The following is a 10,117-nucleotide window of genomic DNA, read 5'->3' on the forward strand; positions in this document are numbered from 1 at the left end:
GAAGAGTGTGTAAATATCTGGTTTCAACTGTATATTTGATGATTGTCAGCACAAAGAGGGAGAGAGAGGAACAGAGAGGGAGATGGAGAATGAGGACAGAACAGAGATGAACAAGAGCAGGTGAGACACACATGTTAGTCAAATGGTTGTTTACTAAAAGTATCACCGTATCATAGGTCCTCATGTATCTCGTACCTAGTGTTTCTTTTTAGGTTTGCTATTTTTCAAATTCTATATTTATTAAGTTATGCAGGCTTGTTTGCACAACAAGGCTAAATAATTATATAAACTTTTCTCAATCTAAATAGTGTACTTTGGTAGAATTAAATAAATAAGTGTAGTGCAGGTCTATGATGATTTTTAGTGCTACTATCATCTAGTTCTGATTGTGGTTATGTCTTGGTTAAGTCCTCAGTAGTCCTGATTTTGAACTGTTGTAGTCCTGTTTTAATTCTGGATCAGTTCTGGGTCTGGTTGAATTGGGGTTTAGTCCCTGTGTCTTGATACAGCCCCGACTTCGTTCTGTCTTGCTGCTCAATTAAAAAACTAGTTTAAGGTGTCCTGCATGTGTGATATATATATTTCCCTATATGAAGTCATTCTTTTTTGAACAAAACTCAAAACAGAGCCTATTAATCTTTCAGTCATTTCTACACCCCCCCCCCCCTCAAAAAAAAAAAAAAATCCCACATGCATACTACCCTTTAGGGCTAAGCCCCGGGTGTTTCAAATGTCTGGCTCCTCCTCTGGTTCAGGCTCTTAGAGAAACACATGAAACAGATTTTTTCTTTGTTTTGCAGCCATGTAACCATTTTATAATTAATGCAATGTTCTTGTTGTGAACAGTAAAATGAAATGCAAAAAACATAGGAGTAAGGAAGAATATTAATGTATTTATTTATAAATCACCATGTTCTTTTGATTTTGCATTTTGAAATTATTCAACATCAAATAATTAAAATTAATGGCACAGTGCGCCAAATGGTGCCAAGTGTAAAATGAATTTAAAGAATTTCTTGAATGTGAATCAGTTTGTAATGTCTAACAAGGAAAACACATATCATGTGTGTCATTGTGTTGGGAAGGTTACTTTTAAAATGTATTCCACTACAGATTACAGAATACATGCCACAAAGTGTATTTTGTAACGTATTCCGTTACGTTACTCAATGAGAGTAACATATTTTACAACTACATGAATGTACTATTGCTGTGTGATTTATTACGTTTACTGGAGGTTATTCGCAATACCAATACCAACTAGATGGCTGCAGTGGTTATTATTATATTTGCATGCTTCTGTCTCCAATTTCTGGTTGGTGACAACTCGTACTTTTCGAATCTCCTTTCTCCCAGTCCATTCTCCCTGCAGCACGGACTACACTGTCCATGATGCTACATTCATTAGGGCTATGCCTGTAACTCTCTGCCTGTTGCTTTGATATTAAAAAAGTTTTTGAATAATAACTTTAAAAAATATTTCTTCACATCATTATGCGGCCGCAAGTAGGGGTGACATGGGGCGCAAGATTGAGACATAGACATTAGAGCCTCTTAATGCGTGTTTTGCTTGGGTTTCCACCGGCATGGAATTACCAAAAATAGAGAGGGCATAACCTAATATATGAAACAGGAAAAAAACAAAGTCTAATCCATTTATTTCAACAAAGTAACTGTATTCTAAAAATCACCTTTTTAAACAGTAACTGTAACAGAATACAGTTACTCATATTTTGTATTTTAAATACGTGGTACATGTATTCTTTTACTCCTAAACACTGTCTGTCAGTGAGGGCAGCAGCCAATAGTATACCATAAAAATATAAAATAAAAAATATCTGATCAAATCATTTAATGTAGGATTCTTACAAAACAGGTTCATAAGTAACAACAACAACCACTCACCAGCTTGGAAGATGGAACAAATTACAGTGGAGGTAAAAATAGACGCTTCTGTTGTCTCCTTCCTGGTAGTTTGGGAGTTGTTTTGGACTTCTGTGAAATTTACCAGTTATTAAAGTAGGAACAAGCTGCCAGTTATGCTCGCTTTTGGACAGTTTGTCAACTCCAGAGAAGCATGCACAAAGCCTCTCTTTAGCCCATCATAGTTGGAGGAGGGAGTGGGTTTGTCTTACTGTCACTAACTCACTGTCAGACTTAGTTTACAGTATTGATATAATTAACCTGGTTAAACAGGCGACCCATATACTGAAGGTTTGAGTTCTCAATGCAGGACATGGATTTCCTGTGTGTCATTTCCCCTCTCACCCTCCCCACCCTCCTGTCTCCTATCTGTATGTACATAACTTAAAAACTTAGATCAAACAGATAAGAAACACTTTACTTGGATTGAGACTGTTTTGTGTGGTTTTTGTAGCTTTTACACATCCTCTGCATTTTTGAAATACTAAATATTCATAACAGTCTCATTTAGATAATCAACAGCAGAGCTAGTTCAAATTTACAATCTTGATTTTGTTATTTTTTATGATAAACCAAAGAAGTCTGTACAAGAAAAAGACACTGGACAGTTTCCACTGCCTAGAAAGCTCCATCCCTGAGAGTGATTTTGTAATTTTTAGTAAAACATAAAGCTGTTGTTTTCAGATTAAGAACTCAAATCTATCAGGACTTCACAGCATACCACATTTACTTCTAAACTACGTCAGAGAAATGATAAGATGCTAACAAGATAGTAATTTGCTCAAGACACCAAACATTTTGGGTTTCACTGACACGTAATCTATGATGTTGTGCAACCACATATTGTATCTTCATACAAGCTGCTTCGTTTACTTGGAAACAGTAAACACGGCTGTTAGAGGCTGTAAGAATAGTCTGGTGGAGAGAAAACAGTCAGTGTTTTGCGTCAGTCAGTATGATACAGGAAAAAATAACCTGAAATGTTTCTTACTCAAAGGTGTGAGTGATGTATGAGTGTTGTGTGGTTAGTTGCTTGTAGTACAGTAATTTCAATCTCAAAGTGACAAAACAATTCTGAAAAAATAAAAAATATTTTACATTAAATTGCAGTTTTGTGTTTTCTGGATTATTCTGTTCTCTGAGGTAATGATGTGATACTAAGTTCTTCAAAATAACATGCTTTTTTTTAATGAACACAGAAGTAGGTTGTCAGATTTGTAACATTAGTTCCACTTTCTGTTTGAGGAATGCAAGAATTTTCCAATTTCTCATTAATACTATAAAACATCACAGTTTGTTTATTGTCAAGGTGCAAATTTATTGCATGAGTTATCTGAGCTTTTGTTTACAACGTGCTCGTGTAAAATTAACTATTTAAAAGAGAAATATGCAGACTGCATTTCAATTCAGTTTAATTCAATTATATTTATATAGCGCCAAATCATAACAACAGTCACCCCCTTTATATTGTAAGCTAGACCCTACTATAATACATACAGAGAAAACCAGATAATCAAATGAGCCCCATGAGCCAAGATGGGCAGTAATGCGTTACAAGTAACACGTTAGTGTAATCCGATTACTATTTTCAAATAATGAGTAAAGTAAGGGATTACTATTGCAAAAAAGTTAATTACATTACTGTTACTTCCCCGTAAGCACGCTGTGTTACTGCGTTACGAAACTGTGATTTTGTTTGCGAGAGTGTCTGATGACAATGATGTAAGCGAGTGCGATGTACACTTCACATGAAGACCAAAATAGTTCCAAAGGCCAGATCTGAATGAGGGTGGGGGAGGTTCAATTTGCCATGTTGCAATGAGAGCTTAACTTCTGCCTTGCTAGCTTGTGCTGCGCTCAGTCGATCTGCGCTCAACAGTGCAGTGCAGAAAAAGACACTGGACAGTTTCCACTGCCTAGAAAGCTCCATCCCTGAGAGTGATTTTGTGATTTTTAGTAAAACGTAAAGCTGTTGTTTGCAGATTAAGAACTCGAATCTATCAGGACTTCACAGCATACCATTTATTTCTAAATGCTAACAAGATAGTAATTTGCCCAAGACACCAAACATTTTGGGTTGCACTCACATGCAATCTATGATGTTGTGCAACCACGTATTTTATCTTCATACAAGCTGCTTTGTTTACTTGGGAACAGGAAATTAAGTAAGCACGGCTGTTAGAAGCTGTAAGAAAAGTCTGGTGGAGAGAAAACAGTCAGTGTTTTGCGTCAGTCAGTGTGTTACAGGAAAAAATAACCTGAAATGCTTCTTACTCAAAGGTGTGAGTGATGTATGAGTGTTGTGTGGTTAGTTGCTTGTAGTACAGTAATTTCATTCTCAAAGTGAAAAAAACAATTCTGAAAATATATATATATATATTACGTTGAGATTGACTTGAGTACCCATGGCAGAGCAAAAAGATCTCCAGACCTGAAAGGTGAACTGGGGTCCTTTGTCTGATGTGATTTCTGCAGGGATTCCATGGAGCCGGAAAACATGATCAACCATTAGCTTAGCAGTTTCTGTGGTGGTGGGAAGTTTGTCCAGAGAAATGAAGTGCGCGGCTTACCTTTGCCAAGCACCGGAGCCAGTTCAAGATGTTTCTCATCCTGACTGTATTGCCGGGAGAGGGCGTCGGCCTTTTATTTTCTTAGAGCCTGGACGGAAAGAGATCGAGAATCTGAATCGATCAAAAAACAAGGACCACCTGGCTTGGCAGGCATTCAGTCACTTTGCTGTCCTAAGGTAGGTAAGGTTCTTGTGATTGGTGAAGATAGTGAATGGGTGCTCCACTCCCTCTAATAGGTGGCGCCATTGTTCCAGAGCAAGTTTGATGGCTACCTGACTGTAGTTCCTTATGAAACGCCAATAGAAGAAAGCGTTGTAGCTGCTTGCAAGTCGTGTGTGTGAGCCATTCCTGAACTGCCCGGATCTTGGCTGTATCCGTCTTCACCTGCCCTCCAGCTAGAACTTATCCCAGTAATGTGACAGATTGTGCATGAAAGTCGCACTTCTCGGCCTTAACGTACAGTCTATTTTCCAACAGGCGATGTAGCACGGCCCAAACATGGACCTTGTGTTCCTGGAGGTTCCTGGAAAAGATTAGAATGTCATCTAGGTAGACGTAGACAAAGCGGTTCAGAAAGTCCCAAGCTTTGGAACACGGCTGGAGCGTTGGTTAACCCAAAGGGCATGACCAGGTATTCAAAATGGCCTAGCGGGGTGTTTAAAGCTGTTTTCCATTCATCACCCTCCCTGATGCGGACCAAATGGTAAGCATTGCGGAGATCTAGTTTAGTGAAAATAGTGGCCCCCTGCAGGGGCTCCAATGCAGCACTGATGAGTGGCAGGGGGTATTTATTTTTGACGGTGATAGTGTTGAGACCTCTGAAGTCAATACATGGACGGAGGCTCTTGTCCTTCTTAGCCACAAAAAGAATCCTGCGCCTACAGCAGAGGATGAAGGCCGGATAATCCCTGCCGTCAGAGAATGATGAATGTATTTCTCCATTGCCTCTCTTTCAGGCTTGGAAATGGTGAACAGACGGCTGGAGGGAAGTGGAGCGCCAGGTACGTGGCCAAGAAGAACAAGAACGTGCTGCTCCTCACCACCGCTCCGACCCCAAACCCCGGCCTAGCCGCCGCAGTAGCGACGGCGGCGGAAAACCTCCCTTGGTGCTGCATTACAACCGCACCAAGGGAGGCGTCGACAACCTGGACAAGGTCGTGAGCATGTACAGCTGCAGGAGAAAGACCTGCAGGTGGCCAGTGGCCCTTTTCCACAACATGGTCAACGTGGCAGCCTACAATGCATTCGTGCTGTGGTGGGAAATTCACCCCGACTGGATGGCGGGCAAGCTCAACAAACGACGGCTCTTCCTCAAGCGACTGGGCAAAGTGCTCGTGCGCCCCATGCTCGAAGCCAGGGCGTTAGCGCGAGGACGGGGAGGAGGAGGAGGCCGAGTCGCGGGCCAAGGTACTGCCACCGAGGCCGACGATGCCGATGCTCGTACTACTCGCACCGCCGACGCTACGCCACACGACTCCTCTCCGGTCAAGAGGTGAAGGTGCCGCGTGTGTCCCAGGAGCAAAGACGTAAAGACCAAGATCCTGTGCCACGAGTGCCGAGTGCACATGTGCACCAACTGCGCCATCACGTACTGTCCCAACTGCGCCGCTTCACGCACCTCCGCTTCACGCACCGCCGCTCCACAGATGCCGCCGACGTCGTAATAACACAAGTGCCCCTCGGGGGTCCTAGCGACCCCCACCGTAATCATCATCATAACACAAGCGCCCCTCGGGGGTCCTAGCGACCCCGCCACCCTAATCATCATCATAACACAAGCGCCCCTCGGGGGTCCTAGTGACCCCCCACCCTAATCATCATAACACACACGCCCCGAGGGGGTCCTAGCGACCCCCACCGTAATCATCATCATAACACAAGCGCCCCTCGGGGGTCCTAGCGACCCCGCCACCCTAATCATCATCATAACACAAGCGCCCCTCGGGGGTCCTAGTGACCCCCCACCCTAATCATCATAACACACACGCCCCTTGGGGGTCCTAGCGACCCCCCACCCTAATCATCATAACACACACGCCCCGAGGGGGTCCTAGCGACCCCCCACCCTAATCATCATAACACATATACCCCTCGGGGGTCCTAGCAACCCCCCCACCCTATCATCATCATAACACATATGCCCCTCGGGGGTCCTAGCGACCCCCACCCTAATCATCATAACACATATGCCGCTCGGGGGGTCCTAGCGACCCCCCACCCTATCACTATCATCATCATCATAATAACACACACACCGCTCGGGGGGTCACCACGACCCACGCCCCGAGAACAGGCGGGCGCACAAGGGTTAATTAATTTATTATTAACAATAATATAAAATTATGCACAAAAGGAATTACTAACGTAAAAAGTGGTTTTATTTATATATCCTTATATATAAATATATGCGGTGGCCCGAGAGACAAAACACGTACAAACTCCAAAACACATTTCTAGCGTTAACTGAACTTCCAAAACAGAGCTACCTAGATCACTTAAATTACAGAATTGAAAGTATATGTGTATTGTTTGTGTATTTATATACAAGCACTCATATATATTCAAATAATTTTTAAAAAGTTCATTTACCTGTTACTACCACACACCAAATCCGGTCGTTGGTACTTGCTGGCTTGTGTAGCCACTAGGTAACAAAAGCTCAACACCGCGCCGAGCATCCTGGAGCACTTCTGTTGTCTTTTGTACGTGTTTTGAGTTTTTATGTGCTTCTGAGTTTTTACGTGTTTTGGAGTTTGTACGTGTTAAGTCTAATTGTTGAATGTTGTCATTGTGCTTCTTAAATTTGTAAACTCTTAGTTCAATCTATAGGATCAAGACATCCCTTTGTCTCTGACCACCTCTCCAGCCACTCTGTGCTGGGGGAGGATTATTGTAGACACATCCCTTGTGAAGATTCTGTTTGATGTTTGGTAAGCTTCCTGCCCTTTGTATGGCTTCACTGTGTTGTGCATGGTGAAACAATACAGGAATTGAACCATATATTGGGTGTGGGGGAGATTACCATTTTATGACTAAGGTTGTTGTTAGAAACAGTTGGAAGTCACGCACACAGAGAGACACACATTCTCACACACTCAAACACATTATTATTATTATTATATCTAGAAAGGCTGCTCAGCTCCACCTATCTCTATAAGTTATGAAGGCATTAGACAACCATGAAGTCAGACTAGTTGGTCTTTGTGCCTTTTCTTGAGTGCAGTGATGAATATGTTTACTGAAATGTTGTGTAACATGTCAAACCAAATTCTCCACACAACTTCTTAACAGACTGTATTGAGACCAGAAGGAGGTAATGTTTTTGATATGACACTTTTAATGTTACAAATAATTGTTATTCTTTTAAATCAACACTGCCTTGTTCTATGATTGGGGTATATTTTTACCAATATTTATAAGGACACAAAAGCAGACACACATGAACGGTTTTGATGAAAACTTTGATTGCACAGCAAATAAAGAAATTGATTTTGCAAAGTTCACTTAGTGAAAAAGTCCAAACTAAATCTTCTCTTAATGGTTTGCAGATAACATCTTGCAGACTTAACTCACACAAACGCTCTCTAGCTGGAAAGGCAACTTGCAAAAAATCTAAACAGTAATAAGTGAAAGCCCGAGTGACACTCTTGACTATAACCGTCTGGTGAAATATGATGAGGAGAGGTCCAGGATGCTCACATAACAATCAAAGAGTGGATACATTGCCCAGACTTTGAACTTTATGCTTTCAGACTTAGATTTTAGGCCTATTTTATGCTACTATTAATATGATCTGCCCATCATTAGTTCTTCTGCCCTCTCCCCACTGGGTAGGTCAGGTCACAACCTGATTCACCCCCTGCTGTGTGCCCATTGTGAAGAGGAAGCCCGTGACTACCAGGAGTATCAGGAGGTGGTTGGAGGAGGCCTTAGTGGAACTACAAGGCTGTTTTCAGGTGAAAGTGAATATAAAGAGGAGAGTTGAGCCACTGACTCATGGCAAACCTATGAATCAGTCATGATTCTCATATAAAGCCATGGTGGGCGTTATCAGAATCAGTTTTATGAAATTTGAATGTAATATAATTCTTGGGTGATCATTTCTGTTGGACCCAACATTATGTCTGTACTTGTAGATACATTTGAGGAACCAAAAAGAAGCCTTAAAAGGTATCTGAGTGAACTAAATGAAATACTTCAGATGGCAGATCAATCAAAAAAGAGAATCAAAGTAAGACTGTCTTATTCCCTGTCTTACATACAAATTTTTATATAAATAATATATACATAGAGTGATATCACAAACATGAATGGTTCAAACATGTGGAATCATTCAAATATCATGTAACTTATTTTTTTACTTTAAGTTTAAAAAGAAATTAAAAAATGAAGTCAATACAATTTGTCATTTTAGACCACAAGGCAAACCTTGTGGTCTAATATAGAAATTACTGTCTGACTTATTTAAAAAGACTACATAGAAATTGTGACTTTTACATACTGGGGGGGGAATACAGTAAAATAACCTGCCCAGAATATACTTTATTAGCACACATCTAAAGTCCTGACTGACAGTGAGGATGATGGCATTCATGAGTGTGATAAAGTGGCTAAGACTGAATTCATTTACGATTTGTCACTTGTATATATTGTTATTATGTTATCTGTTATCAATCAGTGTTTTAATGTAGACACTGCACATCTAACCTTGCCTCTGCATACTATCCCGGGTTTGTTTGTGGTAGCATTGTTTATATTCATTACATCTGTGTAAATATTGTTAAAGCAAAATGTCACTTCATCATTAGTTGATTTGAATCTTTCATTTATTTATGTAGTTTGGTTATACTTATCATTGTGTGTTCCTTTGTGCAGGTCCTATATGTGAAACAGGTATATGGGAAGGGCTGCCCCAGGACTTCCTGTTCTTATAGGTTATGACGTCATTGATCATGTCAATTGGGTGTAACCAAATGAAGGGGTGTTTCTTTTGTGTAAAATTGTTTATTTCCGTTAAAATAACCTAATGAGTCAGATTTTGTGAAGAGATTGACTTTTCAAACCATTTGCCGGTAGATCACTGACTTCCTGACGGACAGGAAGCAGCATGTGAGGCTGGGAAAGAATGTCTCGGACTCCCGGACCATCAGCACCGGCTCCCCTCAGGGCTGTGTTTTTTCTCCTCTGCTCTTCTCCCTGTACACCAACTGCTGCACCTCCACCCACCAGTCTGTCAAGCTAATCAAGTTTGCAGATGACACCACCGTTATTGGACTCATCTCGGACGGGAATGGGTCTGCCTACAGGAGGGAGGTTGAACGTCTGGTGTCCTGGTGCAGCCACAACAACCTGGTGCTGAATGCCCAGAAGACAGTGGAGATTATTGTGGACTTCAGGAAGCACACAGCCCCACTCCCCCCCATCATCCTGACTGACACCCCCATCACCTCTGTGGACTCATTCCGCTTCCTGGGTACCACCATCACCCAGGACCTGAAGTGGGAGCCCACCATCACCTCCGTCATTAAGAAAGCCCAGCAGGGGATGTACTTCCTGAGGCAGCTGAAGAAATTCAACCTGCCAACACAGACGATGATGCAATTCTACACTGCAATCATCGAGTC

The sequence above is a fragment of the Maylandia zebra genome, linkage group LG3 (genome assembly GCF_041146795.1).
Source record: "Maylandia zebra isolate NMK-2024a linkage group LG3, Mzebra_GT3a, whole genome shotgun sequence".
Classification (NCBI taxonomy): domain Eukaryota; kingdom Metazoa; phylum Chordata; class Actinopteri; order Cichliformes; family Cichlidae; genus Maylandia; species Maylandia zebra.